The sequence below is a fragment of the Arvicola amphibius genome, chromosome 1, assembly GCF_903992535.2.
Source record: "Arvicola amphibius chromosome 1, mArvAmp1.2, whole genome shotgun sequence".
Taxonomy (NCBI): domain Eukaryota; kingdom Metazoa; phylum Chordata; class Mammalia; order Rodentia; family Cricetidae; genus Arvicola; species Arvicola amphibius.
In genome coordinates this window covers 65,378,535-65,390,848 of record NC_052047.1, presented here as the reverse complement: position 1 = coordinate 65,390,848, position 12,314 = coordinate 65,378,535, and the positions used below count along the sequence as shown (strand labels likewise).

At 52.2% G+C, this 12,314-nt stretch overlaps 1 protein-coding gene and 1 pseudogene across 2 annotated transcripts in view; both read left to right on the top strand.

Annotated features, from left to right (window-relative positions):
- The window catches only part of Sh3bp2 (SH3 domain binding protein 2), a 34,517-nt gene that overhangs the window by 2,640 nt on the left and 19,563 nt on the right, over positions 1–12,314 (top strand). The window contains exon 1 of one of the 2 annotated variants that reach the window (XM_038314137.2): positions 4,851–4,888. The exons of the other annotated variant lie outside the window; for it this stretch is intronic. The gene's annotated coding sequence lies outside the window, so the exon portion shown is untranslated. Of the gene's footprint in view, positions 1–4,850; positions 4,889–12,314 lie in introns of those variants that run through there. 2 annotated transcript variants of the gene reach the window in all.
- On the top strand, positions 2,741–2,894 carry LOC119806152 (annotated as a pseudogene).

Genomic DNA, 12,314 nt, shown 5'->3' with positions numbered 1-12,314 from the left:
GGATTAAAGGCGTGCACCACCACCGCCCGGCTATACTTTTTTTTTAAGTTAATGATTTATTTATTTTATGTACATTGATGTCTTGTCTGCACGTACGTCTGTGTGAGGTTGGATCCTCTGGAACTGAAGTTACAGACAGTTGTGAGCTGCCATGTGGGTGCTGGGACTTGAACCTGAGTTCTCTGGAAGAACAGTCAGTGCTCTTAACCTCTAAGGCATCTTCTCTCCAGGTCCAAATTATACTTCTCAACTCTCACTTTTCTGTTCTGTAAAGCAACGTGCAGGTACAGAGTCACGTGACTGGGCCTGGGCTCAGTGTCAGTCCCCCACCCCCACCCCTACCCATGAACTCCAGGGAAAATAGGAATGAGACAGAGAGCCACCTGGACTTCAGGTTGAGGGTCATCATGGGAGCCCAGAAGCCATCCCAGCTACCTTTTTCTTCTTCACCCTGACTTCTGAGGTTCCAAAACCAAATGTTTGGACTTCCTGTTGCTCTGTGTTGTAATCACTGGCCCCAGGATCCAGAGGCAACTCCTTGATCCCCATGAACTGGCCGCGGACAGTTCCAGGCATACCTGAGTGATTTTTGCTAGCTGGCTTCCAGAAACAGTGTTGGCTTGATCACTTGGGGCAGTCACCTGGAGAGGTCAGCTAACAGGCACCCTTGTGGCATACACTCCCGTGCTCAAGGGTCAAACTCCAATTCCGAGAACTGTTGCCTGCTTCCCTGTGAATCACGTTTACTGCACACAGGCTGGGCATGCTGGGGTGGCCCACAACCAAACACGCCTGCTTTAGGCGGCTGAGTCGGGTGCAGGGTGTCTGCCTGCTTGAGCCTGCAGAAGGGGGTGTGGTTGTTGGCTTGGGATCTGCCAAGTTGGTGCTATGCATGCCATGACCAGAGCTGGGCTTCCTCATGGCTCAGGACTGAGCCAGCTCAGGCTGGTTTCCTGGGGTTCTCAGAGCAGAGGCTGAGCACTAAAGGCACAGAGTTGTCACGAGAACCGAGACAGAACCGTGTTCCAGGCCTTGTCCAGCTTACGTTTGGGGGCTTCAGCACCTTCCCTGTGAAATGGGATCACATCAGGATTGGCTCATGGGATCACTGGGATATTTAAATGACAATTCCCTCAAACTTTGAGTGTTACAGGCCTCTGAGATGCCCTCTCAAGGCAGTGTCCTCAGGCCTGAGGTGGGGATTCATGCTCTTGTGCCAGAACAGGTCTATTTTGGGGGTTTCTCCAGTCTGGACCTCAGGGTATTATTATCTGTTCTGTGGTATTGGAAGGACAGCTGTCCCTGACTGGGCAGTGATGGTGCATGCCTTTGATCCCAGCACTTGGGAGGCAGAGGCAAATGAATCTCTTCATTTGAGGCCAGCCTGATCTACAGAGTGAGACAGGACACAGAGGAACCCTGTCATGAAAAAAAACAAAACAAAACAAAACGGTATATTTTTATAAAGTATATCAAAAAGAAGCAATACACCTATCCCCATACCCTGGGATTTCGCTATGGCCCTACCCACCATGCTGAGGCAGGTAAGGAGATGGCCAAGCCCTTACAGCTACCTACTCCACAGGATGGGAAGAGGCCAGGGCTAGTCTGGGGGCCTAGAATGCTGGGCTGGGTTTCAGCTTTGCCTCATAGCTTCGAAAGCCTAGAGCTTTCATTTCACAGTTCATTTGATACCTGGATGGAGGTGGGGGGACCTGGGAATTGCCACTCCATCCTGTTCCCTGCCTCTGTGACATTTCAGAGGGCTGCTTATCTGAACTAATGTCCCTCCCTCACATGCTGTGTGCTCCCTGTACCGGGCCCAAAGCCAAGCCTGGGCCCTAGGAGTGGTCAGGCCCACAGGTGTGAGGACAAGGATTGCCGGGAGAAGCAGTACCCCAGTGTCTGGCCCATCCCACCATGCTCTCTGAGAAGGAATTGTTATTAAAGATACAATTATCTCAATAGTGATCAAGGGGTCCTCTTGCCTGCCCTGCTCCTGAGCCATGTGCCTCCTCATAACTGTATCGCCATGACCTATCTGTCCATCCCCCCACCCCATCAGGAACTCATGCAATAGGGGACTCTGTGTTGGCCTCAAAGTGAGAGTACAGGGCCTTCCTGAGCAGGGCAGTTCCTGCAGGCTGGGTGGGTTGGGTAGCTGCTGGCAGGGGTGCAGGATTCTGCCAGGTTCTTTGAAGTTGGTCTGCCCCTCCTCTCACCTACACTCAACTCTCCATTGAGCACTGAAGACAAACACGGCCCTGTCATCCTGGAAGCTGTGCCGCCCAGGCTGGCAGAGTTTCCACGCAGACAGCAGTGGGTTCCCATGCTGGGGCCTCTCACAAAGCTCTCTAATATCTTCCACAGCCCCTCCCATGCCACTATCTGCCACTCAGCCTCAGGGACCCAGACCCTCCTAAGCCTGGTCTCATTCAGCAGCAGGACAGGTGGGGAGACAAGGGACTTTTTTTTTTTTTTTAAAGACAGGTTTTCTCTGTGCAGCACTGGCTGTCCTGGAACTCGCTCTGTAGTTCAGGCTGGCTTTGAGCTTACAGAGGTCCACCTGTCTCTGCCTCTTAGTGCTGGGACTAAAGGTGTGTACCACCACTGCCTGGCTTGGCAGGGACTTCTTTCTGGTAGAAAGAACAGTTGCCAAGCTCTGAATAACCATGTGGCCCTGCCCTAAACTGAAACAGTGCCCTTCTCTGTGACAGCGACTGTTCAGAGACACACATTGACAGTCCCTGGTAAGGGAGGTACTGTGATCATGAAGGTGGTTTTCCCGAGCCAAGGCTTATCCATTGTACTTTAGATGTGCTGACCCCTGCAGCTTCCCCAAATGTAGGGACTTCATAATATGTGGTAGTGGGCAATCATGTTCACGCTCTCATCTTAAAAAAATAAAAAGAAGAAAAAGATACATATTGAGGCCAAAATTGAAGTCAGCCTGGTCTCCCATAAGCTGCCTGCCAGAGGCTTCTTAGGTGCTGACCCCAAGAACTGGAACCTGTAAGAGTCCCCAGGGGAAGGTGGAATTTGCAGCCATTAGGAGAGTGGGATGAGCTGGCATCTGGAAAAGCTAGCCTGGAATCCTGAGCTGGCAGATTTGGGGAGCTCAGCCCTAGAAAGCACAGTGCCAGACAACTGAGCAAGAAGAGGCACTGCAGAAGCAGCCCTTTGACCCTGTCTGCCCCCCCAACACACACCATTTGAATCCAGGAAAGGAAGCTCCTTTCTGGAAGAGGGAAGTGATTGACATTGACCCTTTCTCCCTGATGGCTAGGTAAACAGTGTTTGGGCCTGGCCCCAGCAGGCAGGTCCAAGGCCAATTGCCTGGGTCTGACCATGGCAGAGTAAGGGATTCAGCCCCTTGTTGCCGTTACCTTCTTTTATCAGAAATTTGTAGAAACCTATTAATGGCCTCCTGGGGTCAGGTTGGTTCAGATAGCTTCCATCAGACCATGCTGTGTGAGCTGGGGTCTTTCCTTCACGCTCTGTATAGCGCAGGCATAAAAGGTCTACCCTCATGGGGTGTATGAAAGGTCGGGATACATAGTAGTGATCCAATGGGAACTTGCTCTGTGCAGGGCCTGAGGACCGCCATAGTTGGTGTCAGGCTGTCAGGGCTCCCCACTGACTAGAGATAATAGTGCTGAGACTTGCACCCTCCCTGTCTCAGGACTTCATGTTGTGCTTCCAGCTGGCCACCTTCCCTGGGGATTCCTGCCCAATCTTATTGCTTGTCTGTCCAATTCTACCAGTAGGGTGAGTGCGCAGCTCCAGGGAACCCCATTCCAGCTTTTGAGCCTAGCACATGCCAGGGCTGGGACTTCTACAGAGAGGGAGCTTCTCTGGGGTGGAACCCCAGGGCAGGAGCCATCTGGAACAAATTGGCCTTCTAGGCTTCTCCAGAACTGAGCCCTTCCCTCTCGGACCCAAGGCTATAACTGCCTGAGGAAGTGGGGCCTAGCCTGAGGCATGTGCTCTGATTAGGGGACCTGGCCCTGGTTTTGCCTGCTGTGGAGTTTGCCATTGTGTCCACTGGACAGAGCTCAGCCCTGAGACCCCCAGCTTCAGGAAAGTTCAATCTCTGACAGCAGTCTTCCCATTTTCTCAAAGATGTCACCAGGAGGGTGAACAGTGCTGTGGTTGGCGGTGGCTGTGCCCACTTCGGAGACAGGAAGTTGCCTGAGGAGGAAGAGGGTTGAGAAAGGCCATTCCTCCTGTCCCCACCTCTGGGCCCTGCCTCAGACATCCCTTCCACAATCAAGGTTCTTTCTGCTGGGCATCAAGGGAGCAGCCTGGGTTGGGGTCCAGAGACACAGGAAGAGATCCACTCCAGGCCCAGGCCTCAGCCCACTCAAGACCACCAATGGTACATGAGGTACCCTGTGGAGTGGGGGCAGGAAATGATTGCTGGTCAGAAGCGGGGAGAAAGGAATGGTACTGGGCAGTGTGGGTCCTGGGAGCACTGAGGTTGTGTTTGTGATTTGTGTGAGTGTGTATTCTTGTATGTATGTTTGCTTGTGTTTTTATATTTTTGTAGGGAAACCCATGTGTACATTTGTGTACATGGATGTGGAGTCCAAGGTTGGTGCTGGATGTCTTCCCCATCATTTTCTACCTTACTTCTTGAGACAGAGTCTCTCATTGGGCCTGGAGCTTGGCAAGTCAGCTAAATTGACTGGTTGACAGGCCTTGTAATCCCTCTGTCTCTGTCCGCCCCCCAGTGCAGGATCACAGTTGTACACCGCCTCACCTGGTTTTTCACGTGGGTGGCTGAGGATCTGAATTCATGCCCTCATGCTTGTGTGGACAGTGCTTGGCTGACTGAGCCATCTCCTTGGGGAGTCCTTTGGTTTGTGTTTTTAAGGATCACGGTGAGGTGAGCATGATGCTACATCCCTCTAGCCCTAGCACTTGGAAGTCAGAAGCAGGAGGATAGCTACAACCTTGCAGCCAATCTGGCTTATATAGCAAGTTGTAGGTTAGCTGAGGCTACATAGTGAGACCCTGTCTCAAAGACTGGGAAAACAAAACTCACTTTGGGGTCTGGAGACGTCTCAATCTCCCCACCCTACGGCAGTAGCCTCTGAGGAAACTGGTGAGCAGCGTGACTGTGGGTGAAAAAGCAGGCCTGTGGGGGAGAGAGGTAAAGTAACTAGGGAGGGGGTAAGGTGCCACAGAGGGACCCTTAGACAGGGAGCATACCTGGTGAGGACTGGGGCTAGTGGCTCAGGCTCTGCCCAGCCCAGCTTGCTCCCCAGACAGCCCAGGCTGGGGTTCTTTTTGCTGATGATGGCAGCTAGGTCTCTCTCAGGAGGAAGGAGACAGACTTGACTTCCTGAGGCTGTGTCCACAGCACTGACAGAGCTGTGCCTCAGCCCCTACGGACAGTCTGTAGCCAGGAAGAGAGACTGCCACGTGGAAGCTTAGACCTGAGCTCTGCTGACCACTAGAAGTCACCTTACTTATGGGAGCTTCTGGAGCGGGGTGGGGGTAATATGGGGGACAGGTAACAAGGCTAGGCACTGCCATACTGGGAACAGGGAGTCTGTACACAGAACTTGGGGTTAACATGGATCTGAGGCTGTGGTGGTCAAGGACTCAGACTGGACACATCTCCATTCTGCAGGAGGGCTTGAAGAATCAGGCTTAGGGAACAATGGATGGGACATAAACACCATTAGAGGCTCTCTGTCTTCAGAAGCCTCCCCACCTGCTGACTGAGGATCCTGAAGGCACTGTCACCCAGCCTGAACATGGGGCATCTGCCCTGGGTTGGAGGCCAGGTGAAAGTGTTCTAGAAAGGACAGCATGAGGAGGTCAAGGGTCAGAGGGAAAGTGGCTAGGATGTGTGGATGAAGACCTTGAACCCTGAGGCCAAGCTCAGTCACCTTTAACAGCTGCCTGCTGCTGAGGCTGAGGCAGAGTGTCTCAAGACAGGAGAGCGTGGGACATAGGAAGCCTGGTCTTGTAAGGAGACAGGTAGGGCCTTTGGGTGGGTAGAGAGGAGACACTCCCTTCCCCCGACTGGCCTCTTTTGACTGCCAAAGACTATACCAAAGTGCTGAGAAAAAGCCAGGTCTGGGTCCCTCTCCCGCCCACAGAGGCCTCCAAACAATGGGGTAGTGTGAGGGTGTCTGGGAATGGATAGGACAGCTGGGCCCACACTGGAGGGTGAGGACAGGAGCCAGCAATAGGCTGTGAGTCATGGTGTCCACCACCAGGCCTTTGAGGCCTTGGGTTCCCAGATGAGGAGGAACAAGCAGTTCTCAGTTCCGCAAGCCAGGGTCTGGCCTGCACCTCCTTCCTGCTTTTGGTCCCTCTCCACAGCTATTCCTGTGTGTCCCCTAGTCTCTTCCCTCTGTCCTGTCCCTGTCTCTCTCTATTTCTCTCTCTGACTATCCATCTTGAGACCTAGATCTGATTACTGCAGCTCCCCATAGCCTCTTCCTACTGAGACCCCAATAGAGGCTCTGGGCTATCACCTGTGCTACCTTTGATGTGTGGTTGACCCCAAGAGGAACCCAATGAGAGGGCAAAGTGTTACCTTAAAAGGAGACCTAAAAATTTCCTAAGGGGTAGCTTGCTGCAGAGGTACACACCTACTGTCTCAGCCACTAGGGAGGGTTGAGTCCAGGGCCATCTGGACACCACAAAAATGGGGTTTGGAGGTACATCTGAGTGGTGGAGTTCTTGTCATGCATGTGTGTGTGTGTGTGTGTGTGTGTGTGTGTGTGTCTTTGAGGAACCACACTATCATAGAGAACAAACAGCAAAAGCTAAGGAATAAAAAGTGACAAAATCCAAGAGACTAAGGAATAAAATAAAGTAAGAGAATAAAAATTAAGCAGCAGCATCAAACAATTCGGACCAGCTTAAAAAATAGTGATGTCTGGGGACGGGGAAGAGATCCTGTGGATTAAGAAAGACCCGAAGGTCTTATGTGGAGAGTGTGCAGGCGGGGTTGGGGGGGGTGGTCTGCTGACTCAGCCTGAATGGGCCCTACCCTGGGGCAGGCTGGACAGGGGCCAGAATAACCTCAGGAACCTATAGCGTATAGAGAAGCTAAGAATGAGGGCCTTGGTGACACTGGGCACTGGAACTCACTGGGATAGAGGACTGGAAAGCATCCAGGCTGAGCAGATCCAGGGAACCTGTTGATTTTGTGTTGCCCAAGGAGGCCGATGTGATGTGAGAAATACCGGAGTGTTGAGCAATAGATGCTGGAGCAGGCCACGGCCACTCTCGATCACAGAGATCAGGGCTGGTGTCTCTGGAAGCCTATCCTGGGAGTCCCCAACAGATAGGCCAGACTGTGGGAGGTCTGGTACCGTGGCTCCAGACAAGGACACATCAGGTGCTCACTCAGTGTGCTAGGGCTGACCCCTGACCTCTGCACATGGCTCTGGCATGAAGCCATGGGGGTGGATCTCTGACTGCCTTTCTCACATCACCCCCTATACCCCCGATGAACTTCATGGCCACAAACAATATGACCACTGTGTTCCCTCATTGTCTCTGTGCCCTAGTGCTGGGAATCGGAGCTCAGCAGGGTGCCCTCACCCCAAGGACTTTGGCACTAGTACTGGGCCAAGTGCCTGTGACAGAGTCCTTGTGAGAGTCCCATTCTCAATAAATGACTTGCATTAGCAGCAAGGGACAAAGATGGGACTGGAGCGTAGGCCTGCTTGGTGCCTCGGCCCCAGTGCTTAGACCCTGTCTGCCTCAGCCAGGTAATGTGCCCTGAACATGGCACTTTAGTCTTATATGTCTGAAGGTGTGTGCGCCGTCTCTCGTCCTGACCCCAAGGCCTTTGCACGAGTTTTCCTCTCTTTGAGACACTGTGCGATCCTCTTACTTGGCTAAGTGACATGAAAGATTGCTTCCTGATGCTGGCCGATGTGTCACTGTGTCTGGTGGAATGGTGTCACAAGGATGTGACTCAAGAGGAGGCGACTTCCACAGGTTATTAATAGGCAGACCCAGAAAGAGGGTGATGCCGGCTCGAATCCTGGGGTTCAGGTATGGGATTTGCCCATAGACAGGATGCTCTGAATGCCTCCCTTCCATGCTAGTACTTGGGTGTGGGAGTAACACTGAGCATGAGAGATGGGGACTCCGTCTCTTCAGGATCACCCGTCTTTGCTTCATTGCGACTGTGGTGAAACCTGCACCCTCTGTGCTGAGCCAGACAGCTCGTGGGACTTCTCAGTTCTCGAGGAGGAAACTGAGGCCCGGAGTTCTGCTTTCTTGCCAGAGTCTTCTGGTGTGACCACCAGGCCCCTGACCTCCTACCCAGAGCCCCACCTTGTCTACAGAGACTGGGACCCAGCACTGCTGTCCTCACGGTGGGTGGACTTTCTGTCTAGGGGTGGGGCCCTGGGGCTTCTGTGAACAAAGCTTGGCAGCCTTGCCTTCTAGGGCCCTAGAACTATGAGACTTTCAGGCTACCCCAGTGTCTCCATGAAGAGGGCAGAATATTAACTATGGCACAGGCAACTGTGAGCCACCAAGTTAATAGCCTCGGCACACAGAAAGATTCCCGGTCTCTCCCATCCAGCCGTGAGCAGAATCCTCTCTGCCTTCCTCATCCCATACTTTGGCTTCATTATGGGCTATGATGTAGGTTTCCCCGGGAGGGGCTGGTGGGATTGGTGGGGCTGGTGGCTAGGAGCTCTCTTCTCAGCCGCTGGGAGTTGGAGAGGTAAAGCAGGTTGGACCTGGGAAGGCCCTACCTTTGTTTGCATTCTTTGTCCAACCAGTGGTCAGCTTGACTCTGATCTCAGAGACTTTGGCTCCAGGCATGCTGACAAGTTATTGGTAGATTTGTCCCTGGCTCTGTTCTGTGGCCTTCAGAGGATAAGCAGAAAGCTCAGGAGCAAGGTATGAGCGCCTGCTGTCCCAGCAGGCTATTCTTCTTGTTTGATCAACACAGACACTGTGAGGGAAAGCTCTCCCAGGGAAGAATTAGTGCCTGGTCCATGATACATAGCTTCAAGGACTTCATTCGTGTGAAGAGAACCCCCTCTCCCTCCTAAGACGGAGAAGGTGGGCACATGGGTCAAGATCAGTGGCTTTCAACATTCCTACTGCTGCCACCCTTTAATGCAGCTCCTCATGTTATAAGGTGACTCCCCAATCATAAAATTATTTTCATTGCTACTTTGAGACTATAATTTTGCTACTGTTGTGAGTTGCAATGTAAATATCTGATATACAGGAGATCTGATATGCAACCCCTGTGAGAGGGTCATGTGACCCACCCCCCAACGGTTGAGAATTACTGGTCTAGATGGTTTCATTTGGCAAGTGAGCACCATGAACTGAGTGCCATGCAGTATTGGAGCACCAGCTACTGGGACATAGACAAGGCCTCTGAGAAAAATTTGATAGTGACATCATCCTGGACAAACATCAGACAGACAATGGCCATGCAGAAGATGAGATCAGATAGATCACTGCACCCAAGAGCATTGAGGGGAGGAATCCAAAGGAAGCCAGACTGGAACTGAAAGATGTCCTTCAGAAGGGATAATGGTCTGGGCATGGGACCTTGGGAAGTTGGCGGGAAGCATTCCTCTGTGTGGAGATAAGATGGAATTGGTGTGTTTGGATCAGATTCTGTCACTATGGGGATGCAGTTCAGCTAAGGGTGCTGGGAATGATGGAACATCTATCTACCAGACCTGTGGGAATGCGATGGGAAAGCCTTGCCTGGTGTCGAGCAGGGCCTTTTCAAAGCACTCCTCGGACACTTCCCTGATTCCAGTGTGACTGACCAAGGTGTTGCCAGTGGAGTCCTAGCATCCCGGAGTAAGCCTGTCCATCACCTCACTGTATGGCCCACACAGGATCTGTGGGGCCTATTACCCAGGCGAGGAAACTGAGGCCCAGAGTGAGTACAAGTCTCGGAGAAGGGGATGGAGCCAGAGCTGTCCCGAGTGAATCTGCTGCCTAACTACTGAAGCAGCCTGTTCACAATAGTCACTTAGGCAGAGATATGCTCTCTAGGTAGGATACTCAGAACTGGGTGCCAGTCTCTGGGGGCAGCTCCCAGTGTTTATTGCAAGGCCTAGGCCATTGATATGCCCAGGCTAGCTGCATTGGGTGCAGGAGTAATGAGCTTCTCTGAGCCACGGACCATGACTATCTTCTGGGCAGGACCACGAAAGATGCAGGGTGCAGTTGTGGGTGAGGTGCCAGGAACCCGGGGGTGGACCTGGCCTCTACGTCAGCACTCTAGAAAGTTTTTTTTTTCAAGCAATTAAAAGGTGGAAACTTGTCAGTATTTGAGATGAACTGAAGTGTGAATCCTGAAACGCCTCTGCTGGCTTGTGGTTTGAGGCAAGAGTGCAGGCTTGCTGCAGGCATAACGCCAGCCTGTGTTTCCTGGAGCCTTTGCCCGTGTCATTCTCCCCAACTCCACCCACCCTCACCACACTGGGCCTGCTTGTCATCATCATGGAACTCTTCCCCAGGCATCCTCCTTGAAGCCAGTGTGCTGCCCCCTTCTGGCCAAAGCAGACTCTGCATCAAGTATGGGGGCCTCCCAGAGCCCTGGACCTCATCATTCCCAGCTTGGCCTCAGCACAGGAGACATGCCACCACCCAGCTCAGACACTTTATTAGGAGCAATGATCCTGGGAAAGGAAGGCCCTGGACGGACATCCCAGGACATAAAGACGTAGTGAGCCTCCTTTAGTGCTCTGCTGTGTGGTAGAGGTCTAGCTCCCTGGCCCAGCCTTGCAGCTGGTCTCACCCAATCAAGGCCCAAGCCATCAGTGAGCCTTGGCTACAGCCAAAATGGACATCAATTCTATGAAAGACTCTTGTGTCCATCAGTTTAGTTCTGAGTCACACATTCTGGGCTCAGGGATGTGCTAGTTATAGCTACACTAGAGATGTGCCCTTGTATATGGCCTAAGCCCATTTTCTAACTGTTCATCATCCATCGCTTGGGCCCCTGGGGATTTAGTGAGACCCAAGTCATGAGGAGTGCTGGAGTCACATTTGGTGACACCGGTAGGGAGGGCTGAGCTGCTGATGTGATTCCAGAGAAAGGGCAAAATCCTAAGGAGTTCTAGCCTCAAAGAAAGTGGCTTTCAACTTTAAAATGTAGGTGTTGGGAATAGCTGGCCCTAGGGCAGGAAATGGTGGTCTTACCACATCCCCTTGGCCAGGTAGCTGGCTTAGCCTTTGCTCTGTGGTTGAAACAATTTGACTGAACCAAAGAAAAGCAGGTCTGGGGGTGGGAGAGATACCAAGAGTTTTGGTGCATCTGGGCAGGTATGGGGTCCCATTCACAATGGCTTCCAGAGAGATATGGCAATCAGGGAAGCGAGCTTCAGGTCATCACTCAGCGAGCTTCAGGTCATCGCTCCGAGACAGATGCAGCATTGCAGCGCTCGTCTCTTCCTGGCCGGGCATATCAGGAAGTGGGTCAGACCAAAGTACAAGGCAGCTGGGCATCCCATCAAGAACTTTGGCAAGGCTCCATTTGGGCCCACTTCCTGAGGCAGCACTAACGGAGTCCGCCACACTAAAGAGCTGGAAACAATAGACGCTTACCCCTCACAGTTCTGGCAGTCACGGGTCCAAAGCCAAAGTAAAAATCTTCACAAGGCTGGTAGAGGGAGCCTGCCTCGTTTGCTTCAGTCTCTTGTGTTCATATGGTCTCCCGTGTCATTCTTTTTTTTTTTAGAGGCAGGTCTCTCTATGTAACCCTGTCTTGATTCACACTCTCTCTGTAGTCCAGACTGACCTCAGACTCATAGAGACCCACCTGCCTCTGCCTCCGAAATGCTAGGATTAGAGGCATGAACCATCACATCCTGCTCCACGGTCACCTTCAGGGAGGTTTTCCATTGGCTAATCCAGAATGGGAACCTTAAATTACATGTAAAACCCTCTTTCATCCTAGGTTATGTTTACAGGTTGCAGGAATAAGGATACATCCTTTCGGAGGTTGCCATTTAGATTGTTGTATCACATGACCCAGAAGAGCTCTTTGCCCTCTAGGCCACCTATTTGATCACCAAGGACAGATTTCCCAGGAATCCTCGAAGCCCTTCATTGTACAGTGGGCAGAATGGGGCTTGGAAAGGGGCAAGAACTCCATGTCACGGAGGGCTGCATGGGTGGTCTTAGACTGGCAGGAGAGTGGACATAAACCCTCTAGGAGGAGTGGATATGAAACATCTTATTTTGAGAGGTTGAGGTTTCCCATTAGAGGTGCTACCAGCCTTCCCTGGGCTCAGCATCCATCCCAAGCCTGGAAAATCCTCCTCCTTGCCCTTGGCACACTC